We start from the raw sequence: 14458 nt of genomic DNA, 5'->3' as shown, positions 1-14458 counted from the left end.
ATACACTACCAAATGTAAAATCGATAGCTAGTGGGAAGCAGCTGCATAGCACAGGGAGATCAGCTCAGTGCTTTGTGACCACCTAGAGGGGTGGGATAGGGAGGGTGGTAGGGAGGGAGATGCAAGAGGGAAGAGGTACAAGGATACATGTATATGTGTAGCTGATTCACTCTGTTATAAAGCAGAAACTAACACACCGTTGTAAAGCAGTTTTACTCCAATAAAGATGTTTAAAAAAAAAAAAGACTGTGCTTCCATTGCAGGAGGCACTGGTTTGATCTCTGGTTGGGGAACTAAGATCCTGCATTGTGTGGCCAAAAAAAAAAAAAAAAAAAAAGAGTGAGTACCTAATAGATGCTATTACCCAGAGAATGCACAAAAAACAAGAACAGGGTTCAGCTTCTTTTCTGAAGGAATTTACAGGCCAGCCAGGGAGACCCTTATCTAAATTGAGGAGCTCTGCAACTTCAGCCAACTTCAGAAGAAAGTCATGTATTTTATTCTGTACAGGGAATTAAAAAAATAATAATGGGAATTGTTCTTTTAAAAGATAAGAAAATACTAGGTCATTTTAAATTTCACACTCTCTGCATTAGTTTGCTAGGGTTGCCATAACATAATACCACACACTGGGTGACTTAAATACCAGAAATTTATTATCTCACAATTCTGGAGGCTAGAATTCTAAGATCAAGGTGTCGGCAGGTTTGGTTTCTCCTGAGGCCTCTTTCCTTGGCTTGCAGATGGCTGCCTTTGGCCAGTGTCCTCACCTGATCTTTCCTCTGTGCATCTGTGTTCTAATCTCCTCTTCTTATAAGGATTCAGGCATACTAGCTTAGGGTCCACCCTAATGACCTCATTTTACCTTAATCACCTCTTTAAAGGCTTTAGCTCTAAATACAATCACATTCTGAGGTAACGGGGGTTAGAATTTCAACATATACATTTATTGGGATACAATTCAGGCCATAACACCCTGAAAACCAATTCTTCATAAATGCAGTGATTTGTACAGTCAGTTAGGGATGATTCATAAGAGCACTAGATATTCCACATGCATAAAGATAGTTTTCTAATTCAGCAAAAAAGTTATTTATTCACATTACTTCAAACCAAAATATTAAGAAAATTGTCTAGAAGGAAATATCATCTACCTAATAAATATGAACACTTATAATGGTGTTCCCATAACTTTCAACCTGTTGACATGAATCTTCTGGTCCTGGGTTAACTCCTTTGATTTTCATGGCAACAGTTTGATGTGATATCTGCTGTTCTCATTCCAATCCAGATCCTTTAAACAAGAGCCCCAGGAGTGTGCATACTGTTCACTTTTTACAGCCTTGCATGGCAACAGGATTTGGTGTCTCCCTCATTTTTAAAAGCTCCTTTCCATGCCACTCACAAGGCCCTGTAGGAGAAAAACATTTTCCACATATTCTGCTTATGTATCTTAGTAGCTGATTATACCTGTGTGTTTCTTTCCAAAACACTGCTCGTTACAACTTGCATAACTTGGAAGCAGGTATATTATGCAAAAGTCTACGTTTACATAAAAATTTGTCTCCCTTTTCCTGCAGGCATCAAGCTGCAGTGCCCTGCCCTTCAAGCCATTCATGGGCTTGAAGCCACTCATACATCATTGCCCTGGCTGAAGAACTGGCTGGTCTTAAGGCTCCCCAAGGGAAATTATGTGTCTTCTACTAGAAGGCAGGGAGGGAACCTTACACCTCTTACTCTAAGAAATTCCTTTGGAGAACTGGATGATGCTATAACCTGCCACATAGGATAAGACTGTGCCTAGAAACAGTGAAAGCCAAACAAACGTGTAAACAAAATCTTTTTTTTTTTTTTTTAAAGAAGATGTTGGGGGTAGGAGTTTATTAATTAATTTATTTACTTTTGCTGTGTTAGGTCTTCGTTTTTGTGCGAGGGCTTTCTCTAGTTGTGGCAAGCGGGGGCCACTCTTCATCGCGGTGCGCGGGCCTCTCACTATCGCGGCCCCTCTTGTTGCGGAGCATAGGCTCCAGACACGCAGGCTCAGTAGTTGTGGCTCATGGGCCCAGTTGCTCCGCGGCATGTGGGATCCTCCCAGACCAGGGCTTGAACCCGTGTCCCCTGCATTAGCAGGCAGATTCTCAACCACTGCACCACCAGGGAAGCCCCCCAAATCATTTTTAATGGCAAATCATGACACTGATTAACATCAAAAGTGAATGACTATGCAGATAGTCATTCTACCATATATGTCTTTCTACCAGATTTCTGTTAAGTTCAGAGTTGCAAAGAGCATGAGGTTTGTACTCATTAATAAATGCTTGGAGTTCAACTATGTGTATTAAAAGAAAACCCATAGAAGTGCTAGAGGCAAAGTTGAAATTCAACAACATAATTTAATTAGGCCATAAATCTAAATAAAAGGATACTGAGTCTCCAAATAAAGGTAGATGTCTAAGTCAGTATTTTATTTTAATAAATATATCTTACCAAAAAAATTCCGTAACATTTTATTTGCATTTAGCCCCTTTTCAAATTTTGCTTATATGAGTGATGAGAACGTAAATCTAGAAATAAGATTTGTGACATCATCACTTTCCTTCCAAATTCCCAAATTAACATTATATCAAACACTAGTGTCATTTTGGACTTCAGGAAAATTACATAGCTTTTCTAGCCCTTGGTTTTCCAATCTGTATGATGAAACTGATAATAGTACCTACTTCATAGGGTTGTTTTGAGAATTTAGTAAAATTGCACATATAAGGCAATGACCAAAGGGTGTAGCACAGAGTAAATGTCCAATAAGTGTTAGCTGCTAATGTCACTATTGTGATCATTATTATGATAATAATCTTTAATGTCATTAGTCTGTTATTATCTTTTCCTGGTAGCCTTACTTTTTAAAAAAAATAAATTTAGTTAGTTAGTTACTGGCTGCGTTGGGTCTTCGTTGCTGCACACAGGCTTTCTCTAGTTGTGGCAAGAGGGGGCTACTCTTCGTTGCGGTGCACAAGCTTCTCCTTGTGATGGCTTCTCTTGTTGTGGAGCATGGGCTCTAGGCGCGCGGGCTTCAGTAGTTGTGGCATGCGGGCTTAGTTGCATGGGTTTAGTTGCTCCGCAGCAAGTGGGATATTCCCGGACCCATGTCCCCTGCATTGGCAGGTGGATTCTTAACCACTGAGCCACCAGGGAAGTCCCTAGCCTTACATTTAACACCATCTCATCTTTCAGTTTCTTCCAATATTTTTGTAATTCTGCAATTTCAGCCATGAAAACTCTGAGTAATATCCAAATGATGATGATGATGATGATGATGATGACAATAACTCAGATAATGAGGACAATAAAAACAAAGTCCCCAAAAGCTTGTTACGATAGATAGTTTGGAGAATCCTTAAATGGTATTATTGCCAACAAACCCCAAAATTCTTCAGTCTAGTCTTTGCCCACTCATCCCTTCTCCCATGATTTCCACAAAGAAGAAATATGCACAAGGATCCAAGGGAAATGGCAAAAAAGTTACCATTTATTATTAAGTGGTCCTGTACTTAAATTCCAATGCAGAGATATCTGGTTGGCCAGATTAGAAAATGTGACCTGGTGAAAAGGATTACTTTAAGTGCCTTTCTCACCAGTTTAAGTATAAATCCTTACCTCAGGGTCTTACTAACTTCAGGTTGATCACTTAGTACAAAAGACTAAAGAGATAAGAATGTTTGTGGATGCTAAGAAGGGCAAAGAAGGAGAGTAGGGTGGCTAGGATTACCTTTGGAGAAGATCCTTTGAAAGTTTCTGTGGCTCTTGCTTCAAGGGGCAAAAGGAAGAAGAGAGATTCACAATTAGGTGCAGGACCTTTCAATACACCATAACCCCATCCACAGGTAGATGTGGTCCAGCATGTCTGAGACTTGGATCCAATCAGATTAATATTCCCTTGGAAGGTTAGTATTTCTCTGGAAGAAGGAATAAGAGCTCCTTCTCAACTCTGTTTCCCAAATAGTGGTTCGATAACACTTTGAGCTTATAAATAAAGAGAAATTAAATGTCAGACTACAACATATCAAGAAGTGATAATTGCTCAAAAATGTTTGAAATAATGAAATTTTGAATTCTTGACCTTTAAGTACTCTAGAAAATTATATTTTTAGGAACTAGCTAGAAAAGTCCTAACATTTCTGAAACTATGATCTTTCCCTGGACATAGAGCTCTGGATAATAGAAATGAACAGATTTTTAAAGACCTTGTTTATTGGTTTAGCTCTCAACTAATCAGTGAAATATAGTAATTAATCATCAATTAATATTTCTATATACACAAAGATGAAAGACTTCCTCTATGACAGCATGAAATTCAAAAGAAAGAATAGGAGTTGAATATTTTGGTGAAATCAACATATGATACCTGACAGTAGCTAAAAGACTATGAAGATAATAAACAACCAAGTGGAAAAATATCCTCCAAGGCACTTGGTCTCTTAAAATCTTCTGGCCAAACAACCACCTTAGTAGCACATAAGCGACTCTTAACTATATCTATAATTGGCAATTTTATTCTAATCTTTTTATTTCAAACATTAGATGTATTTCCAGAAGTCCTATAGACTACAAGGCATAACCCAAGATTTTCCTTGTTTAATTACAGAGAATAAGAAAAGAAAATAAGAAGAGAACCTTTCTGTCCATTTTTGAGTTGGTCCTCGTTAGGGTTGAATCATAATAGTTTGTGTTTCACAGACTTCTGGAAATATCAGTTACACTTCAATAGTTCAAACTACTTTTATATCATAAAAGGGAACTAAAATTGGCTTAGACTCCCTCATTCATTCATCCATTCAAGATATGACCCTCAGGAATACACAGTCTATGGGGCAGAGAGTTGTTATGTAAGAAGGTAATTAGTGCAATGTAAATGTAGAAAGAAGGTATTATGGGAGTAGAAAAGAGGGAACAACTCACTCTGCCTGGGGGAAGGGGAAGGAGGTGTGGGAAGGATTCAAAGAGAAGATGGAAAGATGTTTTTAAGTGTGACTAAGACAACCAGGTGGACAAGGCAGGGTATGAGGCGTGGCAGAGGTGGAGGAAAGGGCATTCTAGGTGGAGGGAAAATCTGTACACATGCATGAAAGTATGACAAGGTATGGTATGTAGGGGGAGTTGACAATCCTTTTGGCCTAGAAATCATAAGAGAAATGAAAAAAAAATGCAAGGGAGAGAATGATGGGAGATGAAGCTAGAAAATTAAGCAGTAAACAGGCAGTAAAAATAGCCATAGTAAAGAGTTTGAAACTGATTCTCTGATGGTTTCTGAAGGCAGAATTACTGGCAGTTTACTTGAAGAGTATATTTTTAAAATAGAGAAAGAAGACTAATAAGGAGGCCGTTATAAAGAATTCCCTGGTGGTCCAGTGTTTAGGACTCCGTGCTTCCACTGCAGGGGGCATGGTTTTGATCCCTGGTCCCTGGTTGGGGAACTAAGATCCTGCAAGCCACGTGGAGAGCCCTGCCTCCCCCCGCCCCGCCCCACCCCACCCCCCCGCAAAAAAAGAGGCCATTATAAAAAATAATGTGCAACTGAACTTTGACAATGGGAATAGAGTGAAGGAAATGTCTAGGAGATAAAAGGATAGAAAAACAGATTAGATGTTGAGGATGGAGGAGAAGGAATCAATATAAGATGTATCCCTAGTATGATATTAATTAAAGAATTATAGAAATACAGGGAAGACCAAATTAGTGGGGAAATCTATGAGTTCAACTTTGTATATACTGAGTTTGAGATGCTTCTGGGACAATGATGAGAAGTTATTCCATTGTCAATTAGGTAAAGGAGTCTGTGGCCAAGAGAAAGGTTTTGCCAAGAGATAAATATTTGCAAGTCATTGACATTCAGTTGGCAGTCTAGGCTATGGGACTGGAAAAGACAGCCCAGAGAGAAAATGTAGGCAGAAGAGAAGTGAATCACTCTCATTGCTATTGCATAAGAGGTGAGTCATCAGATGGGATATCAGGTCTGTCTACTGATTGTACTTTAAAAAGACTCGGGCAGGGTTGGATTGTCCCAAAAAGCAAGGAGTGATCTCTTTAGTGCCCTGCTGACAAGGGTGGAGAAGTTAAGTTTCCCGATTTTTTTTTTCTTTTGAACTCTTCCCATAGTTTCTATCCATTTTGATTTCATGCTTCTTCCTGGTCTACTGGTCCCTTTCGTACCTGGTCTCTCTACATAAGCCTCTTCTCCAATCCATCCTACACATTGTTTCCATATCAGTCTTTATAATCACCACTTCACCACTTCCAATCATCATGCTCCCCCTCCCATACACACACCTCTCGAAACTAGCCAATAAATAAATTTCAGACATTTTGCAGAAAAGGCAGTGCTTCAGAGTGAAAAGAGTCAAGCTTTGGAACTAGACCAATCTGAAATCAAACCTCAGTTCATGTAAATAGAATTATGTAGAACCATATACAACATTCATTTTTGTAGGCTAAAAATGGTTGAATATTGGTACTGAGCAGGACCCTGTGGGGCTCCTGGGCACAAAAGCCTTTCTGTGTCCCCCATTTCTTGATTACAAGAAATAGGCTTCATTCAGCCTCCATGACCTTTCCTGAGTTCCAATGAGCAGGTTTAAACAGTTGCTAATTAGGGAAGGGAGGGGATGCAGAGACAAGGGAGGAACAATCAAAAGAAACAATAGTGCAGCCTTGGGGCAGGGTCCTGGTTCCCCCACAAGAGATATACAGAACAATATCTTTGAGCCATTTTGCAGATACTGAGACCCCCACCAGGTGGGGGAAGTTAACGGTAGGATGCTCCCAAGCACTGAGCGCCCAGACCAGTTGGAAACAGAAGGTTGATGATGCTGACTCCCACTTACCACCAACCAATCAGAAGAATGTCCATGAGCTGATCATGCCCTCTTTGAACCATTCTTATAAAACTTCTCACTACTCCCTCCAAGTTGGGACACACAGTTTTGAGGGCATTAGCCCGCCATGGTCCCCATTGCCTGGCAAAGCAATAAAGCTGTTCTTTTCTACTTCACCCAAAACTCTGCCTCCAAGAATTAATTCAGTGTCAGGGTACAGAGGTCAGATTTGGCTTTAATATCAGTAGTTCATATGGTTCAATTTAATAGCTTTGTGATCCAGGGTTCACTAGCAAGTCAAATTAATCTGTCAGAGCTTAATCGCCATTGTCTCCTGTGTTCACAGAGCCAGTGATCTCTAACTGTCCCAAAGATGCATTCCCAGGTCAGTTTGCTAACTTTGGGAGGCAATGAAAGATGGCTTTAACCAGTCTGATTATCAATTCCTTCTTCCTTGGGGAGAAAAATTCCTTCTCTTTAGGCTGAGGCAGAAATGTCAGGAGAGGAGGAGAGAATTTGGGGCCCCAAAAAAGTAATCTGATGGATGCATTTGTTTAAGTCTCCCTGTTCAGAGCTGGAGATGGAGAAGTTTCTGCCTTTTATTTTTCCATGGTCTACTACTAATCACCCTATCCTTTCTTCAGTTTTTTTTGAGAGGCATGTTATTTCTTTAGAAACATAAATGTTACTGATTTGGTTGAGTCATATATTATTCAGACCTGAGAACCATCCTCTTCCAAATAATTCTGCCTATTTCTTTTCTCCTTCCTTAATTTAGATTTCATAGATTAACTCTCAGAAGTCAACTTTACTTCCAAGTTCTTGGAGGTAGCTCACTATTTCTCATGTACAATTTATACTAGTGGCTTTTGAACATTTTAAAAGCAGGAGTTCTGGAGAAAGAGAGTGTGAGAGACAGTGGGAGGGGAAGATAGAAAGAGAGAACACCATGTAAAACACATAAAAGGAGTTACTCTAGTTGAGTAATAGGATTGGGAGGAATAGGATTGGGGACAAAGAACCCCCAGACCTGGAGCAGGAAGGAAGGGCACAGGGCACAACCTTTAGAAGAATGACATAGCCCAAGGACATGACATAAACTGATTAGAACAAATTAGGTCCAAGATGGTGGATGAGTCGACTTCCACTGGACTTTAAGCCTCAGTATACGCTCATTGTAACACATCAGCAAGCTAAATGACACACCCACAGACACCATGACAGTTCCAAGGCTGACCCTGAAGGTCAAACAGTGGGCAGTGGCCCAATTTCTGGAAATTCCCACCCTTCCCCAAAATAGTTGGAATACTCCTCCCACTCATTAGCCTATGAAATTACCCACCCCTGTAAAAACCAACAACCCCATACCCTGGTGCCTTTCTCACCTTCTGAGATGGCCCACACTCTGTGGAGTATGTTTCTCTCTAAATAAATCCACTTCTTACCTATCACTTTGTCTCTCACTGAATTCTTTCTGTGATGAGACGTCAAGAACATGAGCTTCACTAAGTCCTGAGACCAGGTATGTGATCTCAGTTAAAAGACCAGAGGTACAAGTCCCAACCTGGGTTTTGGTTGGTTCAAGTCCCGGCTCGTGGGTTCAAGTCCCAGCGGTTTCAGACCCACCTCTCTCTTGCCCATGATGCACCTAGGGTTCCATAGAATATACCATGAACACTGTAGTGATATCTGAAGATCTTTCAGCTTGCCCTTTTGATTGAATTTCTACCAAGTGTATGTGTATGTATGTGCATGTGTATGTGTTCATGCGTATTTTCCATAGACCCAGATCAGAAATTGGTGGACAGAATCCATTGATAAAACAATTCTTCATCCAATGGCCCCTTAAAAAATGTTATGATACATTGAAGAGCTATTAATGATGAAAATACTTGACAAATTTAAAGTCAAAAAACCAGAGTATTATTTAATTTAGAAGTCTGTACATAGCTACTGTTCATTAAACTTTCCAAAACAGTGTTCTCTCCAACTCACATCCTGACTATAGCTACTGTTTACTGGTTAATGTTAAGTTGTTATGCAACTGTTCACTGATGAAGGAATCTACAAATACAGGCTTCTATAGTGGTTGTTCTTAATCTTATATGGGTTATGGGCTTCTTGGGGAACTAGATAAAAACTATGAACAGTTCTCTACAAAAAAAAAAAAGAAAAAGAAACTTGCATGGTCAAAAAAACTCAAAATATTTTTTATAGTTTAAGGAGATGACAAACCCTCTGAAATCCTTTATAAGGTATAAAGAAGTCCTTTCTATAGTGAGAAAAGTCCATCTATGAACTGAACAAGATTTCATGGTAAGAGGGAAAGAAAACAGCTTCTAATTGTGCCCTCAAAGATATTGATGCGGGGCTTCCCTGGTGGCGCAGTGGTTGCGCGTCCGCCTGCCGATGCAGGGGAGCCGGGTTCGCGCCCCGGTCTGGGAGGATCCCGCGTGCCGCGGAGCGGCTGGGCCCGTGAGCCGTGGCCGCTGGGCCTGCGCGTCCGGGGCCTGTGCCCCGCGGGGGGAGGGGCCGCAGCGGAGGGAGGCCCGCATACCACAAAAAAAAAAAAAAAAAAAAGAAAGATATTGATGCATTAAATGCTGGTTTAAAGTTCAATTACTATATCAGCAGAATGTACTAGGTTATGCTGTATTAACAAACAACCCTCAATCTCAGTGGTTTAGTACAAAACAAGGTATATTTCTCACTCACCTGTGCAATGTAAGTTGATACATGTCTTTGGTAATCACTGGCACTCAGAAACAGGCTGATGAGGCACCACTGTCTAGGCAATATTTTCTGATCACTGAGATAGGAAAAACCAGTGTGGTTTATCAGACTCTGACTTTCAGAGTTTCTGTGTGGAAATGACATGTAATATATCTACTCAAATTTCATCAGCCAAAGTAAGAGATACAAAACATACAATGTAACTTTAAGAGGTAAAGAAAAGGAGAGTGAGAAGTAAAGTTTTGTCTTTGTTTCAAGAGTTGGTTTTATGTGTTATTCACCATTTCTGAACTTCTTTTTTTAAATTAATTTATTTTATTTAATTAATTTTTGGCTGCGCCTTCGTTGCCGCGTGGCCTTTTTCTGGTTGCGGTGAGCGGGGTCTACTCTTCATTGCAGTGCGCGGGCTTCTCATTGCGGTGGCTTCTCTTGTGGAGCACGGGCTCTAGGCGTGCGGGCTTCAGTAGTTGTGGCACTCGGGCTTCAGTAGTTGTGACTTACAGGCTCTAGAGTGCAGGCTCAGTAGTTGTGGTATACAAGATTAGTTGCTCTGCGACATGTGGGATCTTCCCCGACCAGGGCTCGAACCCGTGTCCCCTGCATTGATAGGTGGATTCTTAACCACTGTGCCACCAGGGAAGCCCTATTTCTGAACTTCTATGAACATGATCTGTCCTATTTCTTTGTAATCAAAGATGTTAAGCTTTTAAAATTGACATGCTTCATAAGGATTCTCATCAGATATTGCTTATAATTATGCATGGGTTCTATCAAAGAATTCTTTAAATTCTTCTTTTGAGCTATATTCAGACTCAAACCTTCCACAATTGGAAACTTAATCCCTCAGCATTATGGAACTCCCAATATAAAAACATGTTACCGTAGTTTGGGGAGAGATGCACACTCACTGTCAATTTCTATAAAGTAATTGAGTCAATGATGTAAAAATTATGAGTGTTGTGGTGCCTACTTTTTACCACTCCGATGGTGTGCAGGCACAGGTAAATATTCGACTATCATCTCTTGCTGAAGCCATCCCTGACCCTCCAATTCTCCCCATAGGACTCTGTATGCCTTTTTGCACTCGATTCACTGGCCCATAATTGTCTACATGCCTTTCTGTTCCATTGACTGTAATCTCACTCATTCAATCATTAAACAAACATCTAATTTTAATCTACTTTACGTATCTGCTCTTAACACAGGGGCTAGTACAGATGGGAGTTCATAAATTATAACTGAATTAATGAATAAACGTAAGAGTATTATTATTAGAGATAGTGTTATTTTTATAGTGGCAACTACTGTTTATTGAAAGGAAAATATGTACTTTTTATACATTCTGGGTTTTGTATTAAATGTTTTACATGTATTATCTTCTTTAATCCTTATAATAAGGTGACAGACATTATTATCCTTATCAGATGACTCCATTCTCCATCTCAGCCACTCTATTTTCAACTGCATCTGACTGGTTTTCACTTCCTTCCTGAGTTTGGGAGTTTGCTATTAACAACTTTCCATCCCTTACATCTAGGAATGTCACTCTATAATGAGTTGAATTGTCCCCCTCCTAAACTCATAGGTTGAAATTCTAACTCCTGAGAACCTCAGAATGTGACCTTACTTGGAAATAAGGTTATTGCAGATGTAATTAGTTAAACCAGATAAAGTTATAATAGTGTATGTAGACCCCTAATCTGACAGGTGCCCTTCTAAAAGCAGGAAATTTGGACACAGACACACAAACAGGGTGAATGCTGTATGAAGACTCGGGAATTGGTGACAAAGGGACAGATACTGCAGAGTGAAAATTTAGGGATACTTGTGGCTTTGCTCTGGTTTTTGGCAATGCCATGCAGCTTGCAGGATCTTTCAGGGACTGAATCCGGGCCAGGGAATGCCCTAGGGATACTTGTTTTATACTGAAAAAAGTTTTGGTAGAACTGTAACTTGTAACAGCTTGCACACAAACTATATGCTAATAGAGCCTACAATCCAAGTGGAAATAATTGGAAAAACTCATAATATCGGTGTGAGTCAGCTGCTTCTTGTCTCTTACCAAAGTTGTAAGAGAGTCATGAATGCATGCTAGCTCTAAGAGGTGGTTCTGGTTCTAGAGAGGTGGCACAGGGAAAAAAAAAAAAAAAAAGAGAGAGAAAAAAAAGCTGTAGCCCAGCCTTTCTCAAGGATGCCCATTAAGACTTCCCAGACAGGACTTCCTTGGTGGTGCAGTGGTTAAGAATCCGCCTGCCAATGCAGGGGACATGGGTTCGAGACCTGGTCCGGGAAGATCCCACATGCTACAGAGCAACTAAGCCCATGCGCCACAACTACTGAGCCTGTGCATTAGAGCCCTCGAGCCACAACTACTGAGACCGTGTGCTGGGAATAGTGAAGCCTGCGTGCCTAGAGCCCGTGCTCCGCAGCAGTAGAAGTCACCGCGATGAGAAGCCCGTGCACCTCTTCAACGAAGAGTAGCCCTCACTCACTGCAACTAGAGAAAGCCTGTGCTCAGCAACAAAGACCCAACCCAGCCAAAAATAAATAAATAAATAAATAAAATATATATTTTTTAAAAGACTTCCCAGGCAGATAATTGGAACTGGCTCATGGTGAAATTTATCACTGGCAAGAAGATTCAGGTTGCTACCTTCCTACTCAAGGCTTTTCTTCCAGACAGCTTCAATTTAGGGGTGAGTGATAGGTGTGGATAGAGCACCAAGGGCAGGAAATTAAAGACCAGAGGTTTCAATCACCCTATGCCTAGATGATAGGCTTTGCTGTGGTTACCTGGAAACAAGAAACCTACTAAGGGAAATTTACTGCTAAAAAGAACTTACAGGCTGGCTCACAAAAGCCTGTGATTTTTTGATGTCTAAAGCAACCTCCGGTTCCCAAATCTGCACAAACAAGAAGCAGGGTGAAAGATGTTTAGCCTCCTAAGGAGGGCATAATCCCACTATCCACTTTAAAGACAATCACAGAAAACAGAAATCCCTCCTAGAGAGCAGAATCAGGGGTTGAAAGACAGAGTAACCAAACCTACTTTATAAACTCAAAATGGCTTAAAGACACCTAAGACCTGAAACCATAAAACTCCAAGAAGAAAACGTAGGCAATACTCTTAGCAATATTTTTTTGGATCTATCTCCTCAGCAAGGGAAACAAAAGCAAAAACAAAAAAATGGAGCCTAACCAAACTTAAAATCTTTTGTATATCAAAGGAAATCATCAAAAAAATGAAAAGGCAACCTACTGAATAAGAGAAAACATTTGCAACTGATATGTCTGATAAGGGGTTAATATCCAAAGTATATAAATAACTCACACAATTCAATATCAAAAAAAAAAAAAAACCAAAAACAAAACCCAAATAACCCATTTAAAAAATAGGCAGAAACCAGGAGAGATATTTTTCTAAGAAAACATACAGATGGCCAACAGGCATATGAAAACATGCTCAGCATCACTAATCATCAAGGAAATTCAAATCAGAACCACAATGAGATATCACCTCACAGCAGTCAGAATGGCTATTGTCAAAAAGACAAGAAATATCATCAAAAAGACAAGAAATAATAAGTGCTGGTGAGGATATAGAGAAAAGGGAACACTGTGCACTGTTAGTGGAAATGTAAATTGGTGAAGCCAGTATGGCAAACTGTATAGGGGTTTCTTAAAAAATTAAAAATAGAACTACCATATGCTCCAGCAATTCCACTTCTGGGGTATTTATCCAAAGAACACTAATTCAAATATATATATGCACCCAATGTTCATAGAAGCATTATTTTCAACAGCCAAGATATGGAAACACCCTAAATACCCATCAACATATGAATGGATAAAGATTTGGTATACATATACAATGGAATATTACTCAGGGTAGGGAGTTTTTATAATTTCTGCTAGTGGGATTTAAAAATTGCTAGAGATCAGTGATTTTTATGCATTTCCAATTCTTTCACTTTCAAAATGCTTCAGTTTGTACTGAACTTATTTGGTTCCCTTCCTTTCTTTGTATACTGGTTGGGGCAGAGGTTTGTGGAGAAAGCGCTTCTTTTAGTTTACAGGTCATTGGATCATAAGACACACATCCCATCCTAATTAAAGGACATACATCACGCAGAGATATTGGACATCACCCAGCAATCTTGGACTTGAAGCGAATGCGACAAACAGATAATACTCAGGGACTGTCTCCCTGTCATAGAGGTGAATGTGTTCTATGTGTGAAAAAGTAGTACGCTCAGATTTTTGGGTCACCAAAGTGGTTTTGGCAGAGGTTGTTAGTTGTGCCCTAGATATCTGTTTTCCTCTTTATCTGTAGTAATAAAAGTTTCAGGTAGGAAACTTCTATTAGGCTGCTGAGCTTAAGATTCTCTTTTTTAGCTTCCTTTGTAGCTAGGCGTGACCACGTAACTAGGTTCTGGCTAAAGGATGTGAGCAGAATTAATGCGTGTCACTGTTATTCATGGGTTTAGAAACAGAGTATACCCACCCTTCTCCTCCATTTCCTGCTGGTCAAATGTGAAACAGTCACCTTGGAACTGCAGCCGCACCTGAGGAACCTGGGTCCTTGGGTGAACTTCATGTGCAAGCTGCACTCCTTGCCAGGAACCACCTATTAAAGAACTTGAGATGAGAGAGAAATTGTTACTTGAAAACTGGATTCCCCTCTTGGTTATTGTTGAGCCGAAAGACACAACCTACTCAAAGAGCTGGAGAAAAGAGGATTTATTACTTGCAGCAAGTAAGGAGAACACCAGGGATCTTTCCCAAAGAAGTATCTATCTCCCCAAACAGCAAAATCAGGGACATTTTAAGCAAAGGGTACATGCACCTTCATGAAG

At 40.1% G+C, this 14458-nt stretch overlaps 1 long non-coding RNA gene across 1 annotated transcript in view; it reads right to left on the bottom strand.

The window, feature by feature from the left end:
- LOC102982445 (uncharacterized) overlaps window positions 1-14458 on the bottom strand; it is a 157924-nt gene that overhangs the window by 34474 nt on the left and 108992 nt on the right. Inside the window, exon 3 of the long non-coding RNA XR_003679391.2 lies at window positions 14107-14240. This is a non-coding gene — a long non-coding RNA (uncharacterized lncRNA). The remainder of the gene's footprint in view (window positions 1-14106; window positions 14241-14458) is intronic.

Source organism: Physeter macrocephalus, chromosome 4 (assembly GCF_002837175.3).
Source record: "Physeter macrocephalus isolate SW-GA chromosome 4, ASM283717v5, whole genome shotgun sequence".
Lineage (NCBI taxonomy): Eukaryota > Metazoa > Chordata > Mammalia > Artiodactyla > Physeteridae > Physeter > Physeter macrocephalus.
Note: the sequence above shows the minus strand (reverse complement) of the source record. Positions and strands in the feature narration are given on the sequence as shown.